Source organism: Nyctereutes procyonoides, unplaced genomic scaffold, assembly GCF_905146905.1.
Source record: "Nyctereutes procyonoides isolate TBG_1078 unplaced genomic scaffold, NYPRO_anot_genome, whole genome shotgun sequence".
NCBI lineage: Eukaryota > Metazoa > Chordata > Mammalia > Carnivora > Canidae > Nyctereutes > Nyctereutes procyonoides.
Genome location: NW_026575049.1, coordinates 9,793,948 through 9,816,246, shown reverse-complemented (window position 1 = coordinate 9,816,246; position 22,299 = coordinate 9,793,948). Strand labels below are relative to the sequence as shown.

Genomic DNA, 22,299 nt, shown 5'->3' with positions numbered 1-22,299 from the left:
AAGTCAGGAAAATAACATGACCATAATCTGATCTAGATGCTTTAATATTTTTGGGGGGCTGCAATAGGAAGAATGGATTATAAGAAGATAAGAATAGAAAATTAAGGGGCGCCCAGGTTGCTCAGTCGGTTAAGTATCTGACTCAATCTCAGCTTAAGTCTTGTTGTCAGGGTCGTGAGCTTGGGCCCCACATTGAGCTCCATGCTGGGCATGGAGCCTATTTAATTAAAAAATCTTTTTAAAGGATAGAAAACTAATATGGAAACTATTCTAGTCCTCCAGGCAAGAGGTGATGGTGTCTTGGATTAGGGTGGTAGTAAAGATGTAGAAAAGTGGGAGAATGCAGGATAGACTTTGAAGTAGAGTTGGTAGGCCTTGCTGAGGGATAAATGTTGGCATAAAGGCAGTAGAAGAAATAAGAATAATGCCTAGATTTTTGTCTTGTGCAACTGGGTGGTGTGGTGGCAACGCTTACTGAAATGGGGCCTAAGGACTAGGAGCAGAATAAGGAGGTCAGCAGAGAATAAAAGCCATTTTAGTGATGTTAAGTTTAAAATAGCATCTGGAAACCCATCCATAGGTGCCAGAGAGGCACGTAGATTTGGGGACATCCATGCTGGAAGTAAGTATATAGAGGTTATCATAATAGAAAGAGTATTTGATACCATGAGGACAGTTGAAGTCACTAAATGAAAAAAAGAAAGAAAGTGAAGAAATCCAAGGCCCAAGGGCCTGGGATAGTCCTTTATTTAGAATAGAAAGAAAGAAGATTCATAAAGGAAAGGCAGCCAGCAGAGTAAGAGAAAAACCAAGCACATGTGGTGCCATAAAAGCCAGGAGAAGGAACTGTTCTGTAAGGAAAGAGTAGCCAATCGTACCTAAAGCTGTGGAGATGCCAAGTGAGTAAGGGAAGAAGTATGACCATCGTCATCAGCAGGCAGCACAGAAGGCTTTAGTGAGCAGTTCAAGAACAGCCTTAATGGAGAGGGCAGGTCAGCTCAGCGAAGTGGGGATGAAGCCCATCACTGCAGAAAAGTCACTTAGGACATTTCACTGAAACAAGGAACAGAGTAATAAGGAAATAATGGAGGGTAACTTTTTTTTCCCAACAAATATTTATTGGTCAAGTGCTAAGTGTAAGGCACTGTGCTGAGTACTGCTGGGGGACAGAAGATAAATACTGGGTAATGCATGTTCTAAAAAGTCTCACAACAGACAGTAGAGCATCAGGAGAGTTATCGGTAGTCACGTATATTCGTTATCGATTGCCATGCGATAACGCTACCTAACAAACTGCCCCCAAACTCAAACATGGTAAGCATTTATTCTTGTTCATAAGCCAGCTGAAGGGTTCTGCTGATCCAGGTCTGACTCAGTCTGGGCTGGGTTTGCTCCCATGTCCTTCTGGTACCAAGAACTTGGTGAGCAGGAGAGTCACACAACCGTGAGGCTGGCGTTGACCACCAGTTCAGAAGAAGACCACCTGCCAAAGAAGAGAATGAGGGCCTCACCCAAAGAGGGACAGAGAGAACTATTGAAGGGTCTAAATAACACCACTGAGCCTGAATCCAAACATGCCTGATGTCTTCCATCCTGAACTTCCTAGTAATGTAAATCCAAAACGACTCCTTTATATTGAATATAATCTGCATTGGGCTCTGTCAGTTGCAACCCAAAAAGTTCTGGCTAATACATCCACATTCAAATTCTTAGACCTTTAAAAATATAAATATAAATAAATATAAATATAAATATAAATATAAATATATATATATCCACTGATGATTTAATCAAAGAGATTTCTTTTTAAGGGGGATTTAGGAAGATTCATTCTCATAGACTGGTTGGGAGAGATAAGAACCTACTGAAAGGAAGTCGAGCTGGCAGGAATTTCATAATTTAACTCCTGAGGATAAAAAGGAGAATCCCATTTCCCTGCCCACTAGCTGATAGTCAGTTGGTCCACACCAGTATGCACCGGGCCGGTTGTTTAATGCAGGCGTCCATTCTGATAAGGAACATCCACATTTTCTGATTGTTCATATCTAGATTATCACCCCTGCCCATCCCTGTGCTGCAGTATATTTTCAATAAAGTGAAATTGCTTCGAAACATTTTAGAATTCGGTTTTCTGTCTGCCTGTGATGTGTGACCTCAATTATCTTCACCTTGGATATCAAGATGCAACAGAAATAAATTTGCCTGCAGCCTGGATGAACTGGCTCCCCACGAGAGGGACTTACTTCACTTGCTCTTCTCCTTTGACCAAGTCGTGCTGAAAGAATCAGAACAGACTTGGGCAGAATGCAAATGGCAGTAACATCCATACTGTCAAAGACACAGACAGGAGGCTGACCCCTGGCCACACGGTGCCAGAAGCAGACAGGCAGGAAGGAAGCCAGGGAGAAATAGAGGTATGAAAACCTACAAATTATGTTGGCAAAGCTACATTTACTCAGTGTGCCATGAGCAAACTTGTGTTACCAACAAAATCCAGAGGGTCGGGGCCTCTGGAATAGGCCGCTCCCCACCTCGAAACACCCATCCCATCCATTGGCTACTGTTCAAATTTCCACCACACAAACTTAATTCTTTGATCTAAGGAAATAATCAAGCAAATGGGCAGTTATTGAAACTTTATTTATAATAGCAGTCATTCGAAAACAATCTCTCTGCCCAGAGCTTCCTCTGACTACCCACATAAATTATGATGTGCCCATACAATGGGATAAGATAATCCCATTAAGCCAAAACTGGGTCACATGCCACTCCTACCTACCGAAGAGTCTGGGGATGAAAAGACTTTTAGTTGAGGATGTTAACATTTTGAACAAAGTCTTCATCAGAAAGAAGAATGGATATTCATAAGCAAGTTGCCATATCTACCATATAACTGAAATATGAGATTGTTCAAGTAATGAACAGATTGGCCCCTGGATGGAATACTCTGAAGCTGTCCGTATCTATTAGGAATGATGAAGTAGGAAATTGTACAGTAAATGTGCTGGGCATTTTTAATGAAAACAAGCTGAAGAACGTAAATAATGCGATCATGAGTATGTGTACGTGCATGCATCTATGTATCTCCTTATACGTGCACACAAAATTTATGGAACAGCACATAAGAAAGCGTTATCAGTAGCTATGTCTGGAAAATGAGACTGAAAAAGAGTGTGACATTTTCACTTAAATCCATAGTATATCTTTTTTTAAAAGAAGTGCGAGCATGCACAGGGGGGAGTGGCAGAGGCAAAGGGAGAGAGAAATTCAAGCAGATTCCGAGCCTAGCAAGGAGTCAGAGGCGGGGCTCCATCTCAGGACCCTGAGATCGGACCTGAGCAGAAACCAAGAGTCAGAGGCTTAACCAAGTGCACCCCCCAGGCATCCCTAAATCCGTAGAATTTCTTTTGCGACTGGAATCGTAGCATGTTTTAGGATGAAAATACTCAGTTCTAATCTGGTAACTTGCTTCCAGATAGGTCTACCGATAACAGCATCCTGGGCAAATCTGCCTCAACCCTGTCCTCTGAGATCATCAGCAAGAAGTGTGTTTACCAGGATTCCAGTTCTGCAAAGGAGGTTCCTCAAAAGAAGGAAGCATCCACCCACCTGAGAGACTCTGTGTCAGAGAGAACCCAGAGCTTGGACGGCAGCATACTCGCTTCTCTCCATGTCACCTTGCGCTCTAAGGTAAGGAATACACTCCTGTTTCTAAATTCACTTTGATGAGTTGATTTATTTGTAATCACCCCGATCAAAGTCCTTCTTTGTATTGAAGTTAAAATCTTCTATGCAGCCTATAATTCTCCTTCCCTTGGGCTGGTAGAAAGTTGGCCACCATCCTCCTCGCGTTGTCATGGAAAACTGGAATGCTTCATGATAGCTAAAAAGAATTAAATAGGTATATCCAGGATTCAGAAAAGTAAATCATAGCAAGTCAGACAAAGAGTTAAAATTTCTTTTTATTTTGTGTTAACGGTTTGTGAGACTTTTGCCCTCTGCTCCTTGATACCACTGTAGCTGCATCACATAAAAATCATCTCCTTCTCTGCCACACTGATATTTGAATATATTTATGCCTTGAGAAGCATCTGAAAAGATGCACAGTGTCTCTGCAAAGACCACCCTCAAAACTATATTCCCATAGATTATGTTTCCATATGACTTCACCCCCACAGACTTTTAAGTCAACCATTCCAATCCTCTTAGCCCATGGGCATGGTCCCCTCTTCACATTTTCTTTTAAGTCAACCATGCCAATCCTCTTAACCCATGGACAGGGTCCCCTCTTCACATCTTCCCATCATTTTTCTCCAAAGCCTACTCTATCTCACCAGCACCCTTAAAATATGATGCCCCAAAATTCGCTACAGCACTCCAATGAGGTAGTGTTTTAAAAGGCCCAAATGTATGGCCCCATTTTCTCTCTCCTTTTCAGGACACCTCCTACTTATTTGTATGGATGTCTGTCCTGGAACAAAAGGAAAGCACTGAAAAATCAAATTAATTGGTGTTACTGAGCCTCTCCACTAACGACTCACGTGGATTGATCAACATGCCGAAGTGCAGATACTGAAAGAATCTGCTCCAGAGAACATCCAAGCATGACCCAACACCTCCTACAGACAAAATCCAGGCTGGAACCAGCCAGCAAGATTGAGCTTGCTGCTGGGATTGTCCCAGGCCCTGAAGAGAACTGAACAGTGGTCTGGTGAAATTTCTAGCATATTTTGAAAGGAAATGTTTTGTCCAGATATACATAGTTGGATTTGAATAACGCATATATGATAGGACTCCACCGATGGTAGTCCCAGAACCGGAAGTGTATTGAGGGTTTGGAGAGAAACTAGGAAAGAATAAGCATTGAATAAATACAGGGTAAAACATGCTTTGTATCTTTCACATGTAGATGGAAATTTTTATTTGGTTATAAAGAAAAAGTTTCTGATTCTTGGGCAAAAAATAATAAGAAATTATTCCGATTATGAGTCTTTCCCTGAAAAACATTTATATAAGATTTCTTTATATAAGATTTCTCTGATAGGCAAAGAAAGGTATACAGTAGATCAGTGTAGACAGCGTATACAGTAGATCAGTGGTCCCTAAATCCACTTGATTAACAGAATCAGTACGGAAGAATTTTAGATGCAGGTTTCAGACTTAATGAATCAGAATCCTGAGAGAGAACCAGGAAAGTTATTTATAAATCTGAAGATCTAAATCTACATCTGTTTCGGGTGGTTGTCCAGGTTTGGGAGCCATTGTGAGGATGACATCCTGTTGCACCTTCCAGAGGTAAAATCAAACTTTTTGTCCTCTGAGGCTGGTCCGTAGTTGTAGTTTTTTGTCTTGTTATATTGAACTTTTAAATAATAATCCCTGCTTTTGTTCAAGATTAGTGTCATACACTAGCATGATACACATGTTAGCCCCACTTATCACAATTCTTCATTCTCTGAGAACTTCCCAGTCTATAGGAAGGCACCCAGTAGACTTTTTTATAATGATACAACCAAATCCCCTGGCCTCTGTTTAGTGGAATGAGAATGTTCCAAGAAGAGCAAGTCGGAAGCCCAGCCCCCTAGAAATATGAAATCAGGAGCTAGAGTGAAAGTTAGTCTTTCAGTGTGGCTAGACCTTGTTGACTTGGAAATGGCTGGCTGACATCTTCCACTGGACGGAGACACAGGAAGGGCTTTTCCCCCAAGAAAGAAGACAACAGAGGCACAGAAAGAAGCAAGAGACCAGCAAGAGTACTCTCCGGATCTCCAACAGGCTTCCAGCACCTATTACGACCTTCCCAAGGCCATCATTGCTTTCTAGCCCTCGGGTCCCATGAGCCACCCTTCCTCCTTCTAATTATTTTTGTTATTTAAAAGCTACCTCAAGATGTCACTTGCAGCAAGTGATCTACCAATGTGCCTACTTCCACCTGATAATGAATGACATATTCTCCAGGCAAGAGAGGTTCCGTGTCCCTCCCCACCATAGTGACCAAAGTCATTCTTTTCCCAAGTGTAACAGTTCAGAGGACATATGACAACTTCCTTTATATTTGATGATCTCTATACACTATGCATCTGTGAACACTGATATGATGGGGAAAAAAATCTATGTTCTTTATTAATATGGGGAAAAAGTGCCTAAACATGGTCTGGGACCAAATCATTTTGTAAGATTATTTACAACCTTCTTCTGGGAAAAAAAATGACCATTCCTGAATAAAAATGCTTCAACAATTTTCTGATAAACTTTCATAATAGCTTAAGATCTCCTCTGGGAACTTGCTACCCATCCTTAGAGTCATCTGTCAGGAATCAAATGGTATTTAACCAGACATTGCTTTTTATTCAATCCCATCAAAGACTCTCTAGCCCATTCTCTTTTCCTATAAAACATTCTTACCAAAAGAATATCTTTGAATTGGTAAGGTATTTTTCCTTGCAGCAGGTGTGAAATGAAATTTAACAGCCGCTCATAGAAAAATCATCTGAAAATTTTTTTAAAAATCATCATGTTGGGTCTTTACAAAGGCCTTTTTTTAGTTATTGCTGCAGTTTACATTAGCCAATTGGCTGTGACTTTACTTCAGACCTCTTTGGACAAGCTCTTTATTGCTTTGTTCAAAAACATTCATTCAGCATTGATAATGAATTAGAATATCTGCTGTCCTCTTAGAGGTCTTCAAAATCCTGCTGCTGTATTACTTGAAATGCTTCAGTACTAAGCTTAAAAACGTTGCCTGTCTACAGCTTCCTCATCTACACCCTTGCTCATCTAGACTGTGGTTTGGCATCTGATATAACTAATTTGCTTCTCCCAGAAAAACCCTATCAGATTATTTTCTCTTTTCTGGCATTACTTAGATCTCTGGCATATTGCAAAACAACATCGGTCCCCTTTTCTTTTGCCAATAAGTGTGTGTGTGTGTGTGTGTGTGTGTGTGTGTGTGTTCATTATCTCAAATCTTTGTTAGTGTCCATGATGTGCAAAGGATCCTTTACATTTCTGGTCCTCCAGGAGCTAAGGGAATGGATAACAGAAAAATAAAGCTCCGTAATGCAACAAATCCAGAACCCCTCATGTTTCAGGATGATAATATGCACTTAGTTAAACACATCAGAAGACATCTAAGAAAAATTTTAATATTGAAAAGAAATGCATAAATGCACTGAAGTTTTTCAAAGAAGCAACTACCAGACATGACCTTGTACAACCCCAAGCAGCCATCCTGAGGATCCTGTCTCAAAACCTTACGGCAGCTGCTCCCTTTAAATCCCTTCTCCTATCCCAACTCCAGCAAAGGCTTACCATTTTCTTTCTCTGTCTCAACCCTTTTCCCTTAGTCTTACATCCCAAACTGAACGTTTTCTTTCAGAAGCAGTTCCAGTGGAGGGTATTATGCTGAGTGAAGTAAGTCAATCGGAGAAGGACAAACAGTGTATGTTCTCACTCATTTGGGGAATATGAATAATAGTGAAGGGGAATATAAGGGAAGGGAGAAGAAATGTGTGGGAGATATCAGAAAGGGACACAGAACATAAAGACTTCTAACTCTGGGAAATGAACTAGGGGTGGTGGAAGGGGAGGAGGGCGGGGGGTGGGGGTGAATGGGTGACGGGCACGGAGGGGACACTTGACGGGATGAGCACTGGGTGTTATTCTGTATGTTGGTAAATTGAACACCAATAAAAATTAATTTATAAAAAAAAAAAAGAAGCAGTTCCAGGCCCTTTCTAGCCATTTAAGGTTTTTTGAGCATCTACAGTTTTTATTATCTTAAGGAGTATGAGTCTAGGCCTGGAAGCCGTTCCACCAAATGGCCTTTGTCTTTACTAGTGGGTCCAGGGGAGTCAGCAAGACTGTTTATACTCAGATAACAATAACTCTGCCTCCGGTAGAGCTGTGATGTGACGCAACATGGGACAAGGGCCATATATACAAGTTGAAAGGCAGCAAAGGCATCTAGAGGAGTGCAAGGTTGTTTCTGTTTGCGAGGACTAGCCAAGTTTCATGGGCCAAGGGATGCAAATCAACTCAGAGTTGACACATGAGTCCTCCAGACAGCACCAAGCCTCCCTATCCACACATGGATAAATGGGAACTTGCCACACCAGGCCTCCCTTCCTGATACTCTCCAGCCTGGCCAAAGGCATTTCTATCCAGACATCTCAAGGCCTTTTGCTGGCCAGGGTTGTCATGTGTCAGCCACCATGGTTCTGGACAAAGCATAGAAGAGTTTCTGCTGATAGAACACACCGACCAGTGCAGAAAGAAGTTATCAGAGGAGGCTTAGGATGCCTCTCTCCCGAAAGGGCTGCTAGTCAGGTTGCCCCTTGACTGGCACACGGGAACTTGGATTTCAGGACAATTCCCGCCATTCCCAGAAGAGGTAAGAAAGCCTTACTGTGCTCAGTTGTGCAAACCATGTGATTAATGCTGAACACCTGCTTTCTTTCTGGGAGTCTGGAATTGTAGTGTTTATTAGGGAAAGTATGCCTGTGTGACCAGTCTCCAGCAAAACTCCTGGACACTGAGTCTCTAATGAGCTGTGCTGGAGAAATCAAGCACACCCTCTGCAATTCCACTGGAAGAGGACTCTTGGAAGTTTGTGCCTGGTTTCCCCCAGACTTCACCCTATGCATCATTTCTCTTTGCCAGTTTTCCTTTGAATCCTTTTGCTGTGATAAACTATAGTCCTGCAAGTCACAGAAACTAAGCATGGTTTTGAGACTCCTGACAATATGAGCCCTTCTACTTACACAGACCCATCTCCTTACACTCCTGCTCTTGCTCACTCTGCTCCTTTCTGTTCCTCAAACAATCCAAGTTCTCTCCTGCCCCCGGGGCCTTTGTATGTCCCAGCTCCTCTGTCTGGAATATTTTTCCCTATAACTTCTTATAGGTTATCCTTCAGGTCTCAGCTCATGTGTAACCTCCTCAGAGACCTTCCCTGGCCACCACCAATGGAATTATATTACCTCTCACATCATCTGTTTATTTACTGTCTACAAATCTAACCTATAATTCTCCTTTTTATTTACTTAAATAGAATTAGACTGCAGTACCACAGGGCATGGGACTTACCTATCTTATTCACAATATATTCTTAACATTTTTGACACAAAAAGAATTCAGTCTGTATCTGCTGATAGATTAAATGAACATGCCCCTGTATGCAGGTCAAAATATCCAAAGGGGTAGGAGAGGATTCTTAGAAATCCATTCCAGCATCTTCCATCCTATAGAAGTCCATTTTACATAAAATACTGGAATTCCTTTTAAAAAAAAAAAAAAAAGAAAAGAAAACGCCGCTGTTCTCTGTGTGTACATGTCCTTTCAGGGCTGATTTTAGCACTTCTGAAACACCACAAACATCTTAGTCCTTGTTCAAACAGCTGGCTATAATTGACCTGAGCTCATGTTTCACTGCGAGACACGGGAATTAGTAATGATCCTTCTTGCTATTGGTAAGAACTCAGATTCTGGCAAGGCAGTGCTCTGTCAACATATTTCAAAATGCTTACTCCCTAGTGACCTTCTCCTCCTTGCATGTATTTACAAGAGTTATAAAACAAACACCAAATGCTGAACAATAAAAGAAAAAAACCCTTTCAGTTTAGATTTCGAAAGTCAGTTGCTCTGCAAAAACACAAAATAATCCTGCCAAAATGTGAAACAAAGAGAAGTATGAATAACTTCCCTAATGACTTCCTCTCTTCCAGGAGCTCTTGGATCATTCAAAGGACCTGGCCTTATATTCTGAAAACTGTCATTCTTGACTTCTTTCAAGTGAAAAAAAAGCAGAGGTCAAAGACAAGAGGCCCTCTAAAATGCACTGCTATTTAAGGACTCCTTCATGATCAGAGTTCAAAGCCAGAAGACTTCAGTGAAGTACTCCAGCTCATCTGGCTCTCTAGGATCAGACTTTAAGTTTGCAAAGATAGAGGTGTGTCTTAGGTATAGAAAGAGACCCGACCTTGCAATACACTTGGCTGTCAGAGACAAGATGAAATCTGCTAGATGCAATGTCCGTTGTCTTTGGCCTTGACCTGAGCCATGCTAACCTTTCAAAGTCATATGTCCTACCATTTTCCAACATGTACCTTAAGCTCCCATCATATTGAAATTTTCACAATTACTCAGGCCAAGCTCTTTTACATTTCTGAGTCTTTGTACATAGCCTTCCTCTACGTCAATGTATTTCTCCTTCCTTTTCTACCTTGAGGAAAACTATGCGTTCTCCAAGAAACTGATGAGGTGCCACTCTCTTGTGAAGCCTTCCCAAATTTCCCAGTTAGTGGCTCCCTCCTCTGTGTTCCTATTGCCATTTGGGGAAACCTTGATGATAGCACTTCGGATATTATATTTTAAATTTGTGTGTGTGTGTGTGTGTGTGTGCATCTTTCTCCCCTCAGCCAGGCTGTGAGTTCTTTGTAGGCAGCCACCTTCATTCATCTTTGCATCTTTATTGTTTGGTAGCTTCCTAAGTGCTGATTAACTAGCTGAAGAATCATAATTGAGACTTCGGGTGTTTGACTCCAAGTACTAGCCTGGGGATTGTTAAGATAAAACTGAATGTAAAATGCTGTAATGTGTTGGAGATTTCCATTTACAGCATTCTAAAAGGTTTGATACAAAAAAAAATTAAGGAATTTTATATACCAAAGAAAGCGTCAATTATGTCCTGTCTTCCTTTAAATATAGACAGGCTGCATATCAAAATTTTCTTCCCTTTTAAGGGTCTTGGAGCCTATACTCTATAATTTTGTTGGTGTTTTATAGAGCCCAACCCCCACCCCACTTCATCCTGGCTACGTGTTCGGGAAGGTCTTTACACACCAAGGGAATGTTAATACCCAAGCTTTATGGAAGATTGGCTGAGGAAAAATTAACTCATGAAGCCCAGGACCATAGGAAAAGAATTATGGTATGTGTGGCTGTTTATCTCCAGGAAGATTTACTATCTCACCTGAAGAGACACGCTGCCGTGTGACAGGAATTTATTTACAGCTCAAGCCTGACCTTTTTCCATGTTGAGGGAGATTGCATTACTGGGTAGCTTGGGGATTTATTGTCTCTGTTTAGCGGCGCTGACATTTCCTGACTATTGGCTGCAGAAGCCCTTCTAAGCTCAAGCACAGAAAATCCTGACCCTGATGTCCCACCTCTACCTAGGGCTACATTTCTCGGGGCAAAGTATTAATAGGTTTAAAGGACAAAGTTTCTTGGACGAGAATAAGAGCACAGGGGACAGGTGATACCTTGCCACCTCCCATAGAAATCAAGACAGATAAGTTCAAGTAGCCGTGAGACCCTAGGAGCCCAGCAGGGTGAGAAGACAGGTGGCAGATGCAAGGATATAAAACTTCAGGGAAATGAAATAGGACCCCCCTGCCCTTCCCCTCTTTCCATCTCCTTTGGCTTCCTTCTGCTCCATATCTAGGTCACAGCACACAGTCTTCCAAACCAGAGATGCCATTCTCAAATTGGCTTCTGCTCCAATTACAGGTGATCTTTAGACAAACATTAAATAGACTGCCAAGCAGCTCTGTGTATCCTAAGTATATTTTAAGTGTCCTTCTGCTAAATATCCTTTTTTCTTTTTTTTCCCCCTCCACTCTCACCATTTCTATAAACGTTGGGGTTAAAAAAAAAGGGGTTGGGGTTTTTTAGATATTTTTAAAATATATCCAAGGAAATTCAAAATAAAAAAATCTCTCAGACTAAGAAAACACAATGTCTTGGTGATTAATAAATTGTGATTAACAAAACCAATGTTCCCAATTAAATTAAAGAGTGAACTTGATTCAGGATAGGGGCATTTTTAATGGAGAGAACTATCTATATGCACCAAATTTAATGAGTCACTTCAAGTATAGCCTATTTGACTTCATTAGGTTCACAGAGATAAATATCATATGCAGCAATTAGCCAAAAGAATGTCGATTTAACTATCAAATCGCCTTTGCCCCGTCTGTAGTGTGTGCCATTAATCACAGTCATATACAAAACTTCAAGACACAAATGGACACGAATTACTGTGTTCTTCTAAAGGCACTTCTTCTTAAAATTCTGTGCATTTTTTATTCATGTTACAAGTTACATGCTTCAAACTATGGAATGAAAAGGCTAGAAAGAGACCTAGTTATCATTTTGAACAGGTTTTTCCAACAAATTTTTTAAGCAGAGAAACTCCCCCCCACCCACCCCCCAAAAAAGAGGTCCATCAAGTAAAATAAAGAAGAGCAGAGTTTCTTATCAGGAAGTCTTGGAGATCCATTTCTGTCTCTCTTTTTTAAAAATAAATATTTTATTCATCATTTAAAAGACAAAGAGCATGAACATGGGGAGGAGTGGAGGGAGAGAGAGAATCCCAAGCAGACTCTATGCTGAGCGTGGAACCCAATGTGGGGCTCCGTCCCACAGTCCTGAGCTCATGGCCTGAGCAGAAATCAAGAGTCAGATGCTTAACCAACTGAGCCCCCCAGGCACCCTTGCAAACTCATTTTTTGGGGGGGAGGGTCTCATCCCCTCCTTGCTGTTGGCCCGGCCCCTCAGCCCAAGATCTCCTAGGTATCAATATAAGATATAGAAGTGCCAAACCCTTACTTGGGACAGTCTGAAGGCAGATAAGCTGGGGGAAAAGCTCTCATTTTATAGTTAATGAAAATGAATCCAAGACAAGTTAAACTACTTTCTTAAATCTGCACAACCAACTAACCCGAAGCTAAAACACAGGCGTCTATGACACCAAACTGATTCCCGTCGATATCCACATCTCTTTTGGAGCAGAATGCTGGAAAACAAGCCCTTTACATCTGGTTAGAGAAGACATAATTCACTGCTGCCTTCATTGCTCAAGATAGAGGTCATTTTTTATCACACGATTTGGTATAGCAATTAATGAACATCTATCAAGCCACAATCATGGAGTTTCTTTTGTTAAAAATAGAACTGCTGTATTATTCACAACAGCCAAGGTATAGAAACAACCTAAGTGAATGTCAGCAGACAAAGAAGATGTGACATATGTACATACATACAGAATGGAATATTATTCAGCCATGAGAAGGAAGGAAATCCTGCCAGTTGTGACATCATGAATGAAATTTGTGGCCATTATGCTCAGTGAAATAAGCCAGAGAAAGGCAAACACGGCATGGTGTCACCTTTAAAAAAAATAAAATCCATAGAAACAGAGCAGAAAAGTGGCCAAAGACTAGAAGTTGGAGAAAATAGGAAGAAGTTGGTAAAAGGATACTGACTTTCAGCTATAAGATAAATAAGGTCCAAGGATCTAATGCAAAACGTGGTGACTGTAGTTGATAACACTGTATTGTATAGCTAAAATTTGCTAAGAGAACTTAAATATTCTCACCAAAAACAAATAAATAAACAAACAGTGAGGTGATGGATGTGTTAATTAACTAGAGGGGGCAATCTTTTCACAATGTGCAAGTTTTTTATTAAATCACCACGATGTACATTTTAAATATCTTACAATTTTACATGTGAATTATATCTCAATAAAGCTGAAATTTAAAAAAAAAAATAAGTGTATTCCATATAATGTATAGCCATGTATTTCCACCAAGTACAGCATTTCAGTTGTCACGTTTGTCATGAACAACTAATAATGCTTAGAAAGCATTTGAAAAATATAATATATGGAATAATTTAGACACAAGAATATGAAGTCATTTCCTAAAAATGAGAACGTGAATCCGTGAGTCCTGTGGCCTGAATACTGCATACCTGTCCCAACTTCTTCCTATTTTCCCCAACCTCTAGTCTTTGGCCACTTTTCTGCTCTGTTTCTATGGATTTTATTTTTTTTTAAAGGTGACACCATGCCTGTCTCAAGATGATGGAGATGCAATGTCGCAAGTAAGAGAGGACAGCCTGTGACGCAAGGGAGCAAATATGGTCCAAAATTGAAGTAGCCTCTGCAGACATTCAGATGTTCAGAGTGGCTGTTGGCTGTATGGTCCTTGTTTGTTTTCTAGAATAAGTTTATTATTCTCACTGTTTACATCAACCCTGAATTTAAGGTAACTATTTCCTGTTACTGTCCATTTTATTTTGTTTATACCGGAAAAAAAGAGGAAAGGAGATAAAGTATTCCCAAGACAGTATAAAGTGATCCAAGCTAATTAAATGCAGTAAGAGCCAAGTGACGGATTAGCCTTTCATCCCATTAGCCCACATGCATAAACCAAAGTCATAAACGTTTAGTAAGTTCTTTGTCATTTATTTTAATGCTTTTTAAATGTGCTCAAGGAGAAAAATTTATGATGTGTTTCTCCAGCATTCTGGTTTATGAAGGTTCTATTTATCAATAACTAATTTATTTCTATAATAGAATACCAGTGTACCAAGAATGCTTCATGTAGTAAATATGTGGAATTAATGTACAAGGCTCTAATTATTGAATAATATAGGTAAGAATGTAAGTACTTACTGAAGAAAGTAAGAATATGTACTGAATGTGCAAGAAGCAATGTAAGAAGGAAAAATGTTTTAAGTATTTAGAGGAAAGAAGGATTTTTAAAAAACCACATGCGTAAGACGAATACCGTATGATCTTACTTATATGTGGAATCTTTAAAACAAAACAAAACAAAACAAGAAAACCAAGCTTGTGAATAAAGAGAACAGATTGGTAGTTGCCAAAGGCAAGGGATGAAGATGGCCAAAATGGGTGAAGGAGCTCAAAAGGTACAAATTTCCAATTATAAATAAATAAGTCGTGGGGGTGTAATGTACAGCATGGTCACTATAGTTATACTGTTTTTGCATTATTTGAAAGCTACTAAGAGAACAGATCTTAAAAGTTCTCATTATAGGAAAAAAATTCTGTAACTATGTATGGTGACAGATATTAACTAGCCTTATGTGGTGATCATTTTGCAATATATACAAATATTAAAGCATCACATTGTACACCTGAAACTAATACAGTGTTATATGTCAATTATACCTCAGTAAAAAAAATAATAATAAAACTTAAATTTAAAAAAGTTACATGGGTTTAAAATCTTGCCATAAATAAAAGAGCTCCAAAGCTCAGGAAACCACCCCCTTATTAAAAACCTAAATTAAAAAAAAAAAAAAACACTAAATTTTTGCTGGGATGAACACTGGGTGTTATACTATATGTAGGCAAAATGAATTTAAATTTTAAAAAATGTAAAAAAATAAAAACCTAATTTTTTAATAAAGATCTTATTTATTTATTCATAAGAGACAGAGAGAGAGAGAGAGAGAGAGAGAGGCAGAGACACAGGCAGAGGAAGAAGTAGGCTCCATGCAGGGAGCCCGATGTGGGACTCATTCCCAGAACCCTGGGATCACGCCCTGAGCCCAAGGCAGATGCTCAACCACTGAGCCACCCAGGCATCCCTAAAAACCTAAATTTTAATCCAATGAATTTAGAACCACTCCAGCAAGGTTACCATAATAGGATTTTAAGTATTATGATGATATGTCTTTTAGGTAAAAATGACTGCCTCTATAGCACGCTTGCTGGGAGGTTTACCTTAGTCAACCTATTAAGTCAAACATAGTCACTTAAGCTTCAGTCAATAAATCCGAAATTTCTGGCACTGTGCTAAGATGGATCAATTAACTTGGCATTTAATCATTAAAAAAAAATACCTTAACAGGAATAAAAATTGTAAATATTTTTAAGTAATTCACCTGTTTTCTGTTATACACTGCTTCAGGGTTGTCCCAGCTGAGGCTCGCTGGACCTTATGTTGTACAATCAGGTTTCTGTGATAAGGTGGCTGAAATTGATGACCATTTGTCTTCTCAACCACAAATGGTGATCCTGTAACCGGCCAAGTAATTTCTTTGCCGTAACCACCTAATGACTCTGTTTTATTTCAGTGTTTATGGGGCCAGCGCATCCTGACCAAAGCAGAAGATGTAGCCATGAAAAATACTTGACACGTATGGGGGAACACTAAATGTTCATAGGGTGCAGTTCTTAACATCCCTTTCTGTTACAAGGACACCCATCCCCAGACAGTGTGGAAGCTTCTCAGAAGAGCCCCTAAGGAAGGCACTCCTTTCTCAAGCTTTTCTAGAATGACTATATATATATGCAAAGCTGCTTACAGAAAGTCACTAAACATTTTAAGCCACAGACATAATATGCAAAGACCCTGTTGGTCTTGCCTTCCTTTAAAACAATTCAGGTTGAGTCTTCAAGGATTAAGCGCCACAGGAAGAATGGTAGGAGCCATAGGATGCAGTCCTCAAGCCAAAGAAACAGAGTTCTATTGAAAAGACAAGATAGGCACCCCAAGAGCTTTGGCAAGCAGTGTCATGGTCAATAGAATACAGCAAGGTACCCAGGGCATAGCCAGGTAATCTCAGAGGGATTAGACACTCTGAGCAGACCATCTGAGAAAAAGGGAGCTTGGCTAGCCCTTGAAGAAAGGAGTGATATTGGGAAGGTAGAAAAATAGGGTAGGGCATTCCAGGCTAAAACCCAGAATTGCAACCCGGTGAAGGTGGTGGTGACCAGGTCTCACTCAGGAGCTAACAGGACCTTTGCCTGAAGAGAGGGCACCTGTCAGGGTGTTGATGGGGGAGGGAGGGGCAAGCAGATGGTAAAGGGTCTTCAGTGCTGCACCGATGAGTTTAAATCTCATTTAGTGGGGCAACCACAAAAATAAAAAAATTATGTCAAATATTATCCCATGTATGATTGAAAAATAGACCCAGGTGCATATTTATGTACATACAAAAATGCCCAGAAAATCACCTGCAATGATATACAAAAAAACCATTATCAATGACTGCCTCTAGAGTGGGGAGGAGTCAGAGTTGAAATGGATCGAAGAGGAACATCAGCTTTTTATTTGATACCTTTCTGGGTTTCATGGGGTTTTTTGTTTGTTTGAGGCTTTTTAAATAACAGGTCATATTAAATATCACTGATATATATCACTTTTTATATTAAATATCACTGATGTATATCATATTTAAAATGCAGGGGGGGAATAAAATAAAAAAGTAAAAATAAAATGCAGGGTGGTTTTTTTTTTAGAATAAATTTGGGCTGGTTTGTTCCATTTTTAAAACAAAAATGTAACTTTTCTTATGTAAAAGAAGAAAGTAAAATCCCGGGTCAAACTGTCCGACATGGTCTTTGCTGATTGGAGCCTCATTTCAGGACTCTTGACATTCTAAACGCAAGTGCTGCCTCAGTAGTACAACAGAGAGGCGTTAAGTTGAAGAGAACCTACAACCTGCTGGAAGTACAGCAACCTGCAAGAGTCGAGGAGTTGGCATCTCAAACCGGATCTGTGGTTTGCTCTCAACGCAGACTCTTGCCTCAGAGGCGGGTGCAGGCCACACTGCTGGAGACCACAGGCTTCGGAAGGGTGGCTGGTTGACATGTGTTGAGTGAACGAAGCAGGTGGTATCGTCACAGATGAGGAAACAGGTGCACGGACCTGTGGCATAATGTGGCCCACGTGACACCCACCTCATTGGATTCCTGAGCCTGGGTTCTCAGATCCTCCGGCCCCAGCTTCACATCGCGGCCACCAGCATCACGATTCCCCATGCTGCAGATTTCTCATCTATGAGGTAAGCATGAAATGAGATCATATATTAAGGGGGCACCTGGGGGGCTCAGTGGTTGAGCATCTGCCTTTGGCTCAGGGCATGATCCTGGGGTCCCAGGATCGAGTCCCACATGGGCCTCCCTGCATGGGGCCTGCTTCTCTCTCTGCCTGTGTCTCTGCCTCTCTCTCTTGTGTCTCATGAATAAATAAGTAAAATCTTAAAAAAGAGAGAGAGATCATATATGAAAGAACCTAGCCTACTTTGGCACATAGTAAATGCTCAGTAAAGTGTTGAATGTTCAATCTGAAGACTAGTTTTTTTCTGATTTTACCACAAGTTTCAAAAGAGGGCCTGGAGGGCGCCCCCCACTTGCAGTGGTCTTTGCGCCTCATGGGCAAACTTTGAGCACTTGGTGCTGGAAAAGCTGGTGTTGAAGCCAAGCTGCAGGAAGGGCAAACACTGAGATGCAGACTTCACTCCCCTGATCACACAAGAGTGGGGGGCGGGGGGCAGCCTGCAGGGGGCCTGCGGACTTGCAACCAAGGAGAACACCTGCAAGCTGCCCGTCTCTGCAACATCTGCTTTCAGACATATCTGCAGTCTTCTCCTGGTGCCACTGCCAACCTCAAGAGGGGGCCATGTGGGGGCGCCCGGGAGGCTCAGTGTGTTCAGTGCCTGGGTCATGATCTCAGGGTCATGGGATCCACCCCCCCACACACACCCAGCTAGAGCTCCGCGGGGAGTCTGCTTGAGATTTTCTCCTCCTCCTGCCTCTCCTCCTGCTCCTTGGCGCGCTCTTTCTCTCTCTCTCTCTCTCTCTCTCTCTCTCTCTTTCTCTCTCTCTCTAAAATAAATAAAGAAATAAGAAAAACCTTTAAAAAAGAGAGGGAGAACTATATGTCAAACTCCAGTTCCTGGAGCACCTGGGGGGCTCAGTGGTTGAGCCTCTGCCTTTGGCTCAGGGTGTGACCCCAAGGTCTTGGGATCGAGTCCCACGTCAGGCTCCCTGTATGGAGCCTGCTTCTCCCTCTGCCTGTCTCTCTCTCTCTCTCTCTCTCTCTCTCTCTTTGTCTCTCATGAATAAATAAATAAAATCTTTTAAAAAAAAGTCACTTAAGCATCATTTTTGAAGGGTATTTTTTCAGTCAATTTAATCCTTGCTTGTTAATATATTTCCTGTAATGAAAATTTATTTTTTCAAAAGATTTTATTTATTTGAGAGAGAGAGAGAGAGAACATGAGTGAGGGGAAGGGCAAAGAGAGATGGGGAAGCAGGCTCCCCACTGAGCAGGGAGCCCGATGTGGGATTCGATCCCCCGACCTTAAGGTCATAACCTGGGCCAAAGGCAACCGCTTAACTGAGCCACCTGGGGCCCCTGTAATGAAAATTTAAATTAAGCTTTAATGTAGCCTGTTTTGTGAGGGTTTAAAAAAAAAGTTTTAAAAATAGAAAAAAGAAAGAGTTTAAATGTTGTCGATCTGTGGATGGAACTACCCAGGGAAAATGTGTGGGAGGCACGCTGCATGGTGTTGGTTAGCAGCTTTTGCTTCTGTCCTTTTCAGCCTTGCTTTATTTTTTATCATAATTTCCTCTGTCAACTGGCATGCTTTAAAAAGGATTTTTTTTTAAAGATCTGTGGTGACAAGTTGCAAAACTAACCTAAAAAAGTCATATTTTTTTCTTTTCTTCTCTAGGTGATTGTCTCTCATGCCTTTCTGAGAAAAATGTCATGAATATTTCATCAAATGTGAGAGAGAAGAATCCCATAAATATGAGCATATTTTTATGATAATATTCTGTTATGCAACTGCTATCAAATTCTTTTTAATGGGGCACCTACTGTTCCTCGGGTCCTCCATGACTTTGGTTTTCTCAAGCTGTCTCTCTCCACATCTCCCCACAAGAAGGATCTTTGGTTTCCCAAAGTACCGTGGCCAAGTTCACAGGACTTGGGGGGAAGGAATAGACTCCTTCGCTGCTGGCTTCCTAGGAAGCTCTCAACCATCCCCCGATTCCCATTGTCTTATTTTAACATTTTGAGCATTTCTCATTCCTACAACTTACCCTGTGTCTTGGGCAAGTTACTTAACTTCTCTGGGTCTTTCCGCTCATCTGTAGTAAGGGCCTAATAATTCCTACTTTGTGGGTCATCGTGGAGAATAAACATATGTGATGTTCTGATCGGACTACCTTGAGCAGAGTAAGCCAATCCCTGATGCCCATTATTATAACTATTTGCCTCAAATTTATCCGGTTGCTCTACTTGAGTCAATGAAGGAGGAGCTACTTAGTAAATGGTTAAAAACAAGTAACCCTGCTCCATGGTCCTCCAAGCGAATTTGTCCTTCTTTTGGGTCAGGGTGGCCAGGTTGTCCCTGTGGGAAGTCCTTTCCCCGCCTACTTAGTGGCTGCAGGAATGACTCCAGATGCTGTCCGGGCATCTGTCGGAAGTAGTACACCTTGGTCATCTCGTGCTCACTGGGGGGGAGGGAGACTGGGATTCCAGTGTCAGCTCCACCGTTTATTAGCATGGAAGGGTGACAATGAAGATTATTCAATCTTGGTTTTTTTCATCTGTGAACTGGAGATGGATTATAATCGTATCCACTTCCTGGACAAGACAGAGTCGTCGAACACCCAGTGGAATCCGGTAAACTCTGCTAACCAGCCTGCCAGCCCCAGCACAGGCGGTAGTCAGGAGCATCAGAGGCATGAGGATCTGCTCTCCTCTCAGTCCTGGCAATGGCACCCCAGTGTTCGGGGTCAAGACAACCTCACCTGAGACTTCTACTGTTTTCAACGTTGACATGATCCTACACTGGACCTGCTTAAATTAGAATCCTCCTCTCCCAAGTCATCCAAAGACAATCATTCTCCCTGATATGTACTCACAGGTCTTGAGAACATAAGCATTGAGTAGCTGGATTCGCACATTAATAATCGGAGCCAAGATTTACTGGGAGCTTCCTCCGGCAATCACTTGTCGTGCATTATGTCATTTAATTTTTACATCAGCCCTGTGGAGTACTATCCTCACTCTACAAATAAAAAAACAAGCTCGGAGAGGTAACCTCACCCAGATTTACAGAGATGCATTTGAAGGTAGACAGTTTAAATGCACAACTACTTGAGGTATGATATACTCCCCTCAAAATGTTCTGTGCTTTAAATCATCTGTTAAATACATATATATATGTATATATATATATATTTGTATATGTGTGTGTTACATACATATATATATATATAAATATATAATTTCAACCTATGTGATGACAGGCCTCTCGCTGACATCGCACCCTGGGGACACAGCTCCCCGCTGACCAAGCTCTCCACTTCACCATTGCATTGTTCTGAGTCTCTGAACCCGGGCCAAGCTACTGCCACTGTTCATGAAAATCTTTCCTTGGGATCGTGCAAAGAAAACAAAGAGGGAATGCTAAAAACCCGGTGGTAATCTAGAGCTTACACACTATTTAGGGAATGGGCATTCTGTTAAGCAAACATTCCAGTTAAATCAGAGGTGTTGGCGTTTGTGTGGAGCATTAAATGCCATTTTCCAAAGTATATGCGTGTAATTTCTAACACCCAGACTGAGCACGTTTTCATCTGTCCTTGCCAATTCAGAAGTCATGGGTTGTGTCTCAAGGTCATTATCAGGCATATCAATCACCTCAATAAAAACTACCAGTGAGAAAGAAAAGTGCTTCTTCAATGGGATTTACTGGATCACAGAGAGAGGGTATTGTATTTGACGATTGGCTGAAAGTGTCCTAAGTTTTTGTTCCTGTGTTTCATCGCACTTAAACCAGAGTCCTTGAGAGCCCCCAGGTAAGTGAAAACCATGTGAATATTTATTTGTCTAGAAGAGTTTACGAGTTCATTTGTAAAGGTGCTTTTGTTCTCGTGTCATGGGCCTTGCAATCTTCCTACAGTCTGATATATTGAACAACGTGGATTTATAGTGTGCCGTCGAGGATGAAGCTGTGAACACAGGGATGGGCATATGGGAAAGTCACTGGGATCTGTCTAAAAAATTGCATCAAAGAAATTTTCTGTTTCTCAGGGTCTCCCTTTCCTTTATCTACTACCAACCCCACAGAACGCATCCCACTCCCAACCCTGGGAGTCTTTCTCCACTATCCTATTCTTTCACCTACCTTAAGGTTCAGCATCAACTTGCCAGAAGACCTTAGTTCTGAGTCCTCACTTCCAGAATCCCACCGCCTCAGTGAGGTGCTTAGGAAAGCCATCTCCAGCTCTGACTCCATCCCTAGTGGACTGTGCCAGATAAGGGAGTCAGTACATGTTGCGCGCGCTGTGGCAACACGATCAGGGTCCTGAGGATAAGGGGAGGAGGAAAATAAAAGAAAAGTAAAGCGATGGGGACAGGAAGGACACAATGGATGATGTCTAAGCAGTGCCAGCTTTATTCAAGGTTTTACAACATTTTATAGCATGAGCAAAACAAAGCCAAGGAGGTGTTTATTTTTAGCAGGTTTGTGAAACCCTCCAAAGTTCCCCTTTCTCAGCATGCAAGACAGACTCACAGGTGCCAGAAGACCTTGGTAAATAGATAAGCTTGTTGCTCCAGATGTGCATACTTCAAAGGAATATTAGGTATGGTAAACAGACCAGCAAGGACAGCACAGACCCTTATTTACATTTATGACCAGGCCAGAATAAGTTGTATCTATTGTGTTATGTGGGCG

General features: G+C 41.3%; 1 long non-coding RNA gene across 3 annotated transcripts in view; it reads left to right on the top strand.

Annotated features, from left to right (window-relative positions):
- LOC129512221 (uncharacterized) overlaps positions 1–14,224 on the top strand; it is a 78,104-nt gene extending 63,880 nt beyond the window's left edge. For 2 of the 3 annotated variants that reach the window (XR_008664971.1, XR_008664970.1), the window contains 2 exons: positions 3,476–3,690; positions 4,439–6,120. This is a non-coding gene — a long non-coding RNA (uncharacterized LOC129512221). Of the gene's footprint in view, positions 1–3,475; positions 3,691–4,438; positions 6,121–13,845 lie in introns of those variants that run through there. The other variant, XR_008664972.1, reaches the window with a different exon arrangement.
- The last annotated feature ends 8,075 nt before the right edge of the window (positions 14,225–22,299 follow it).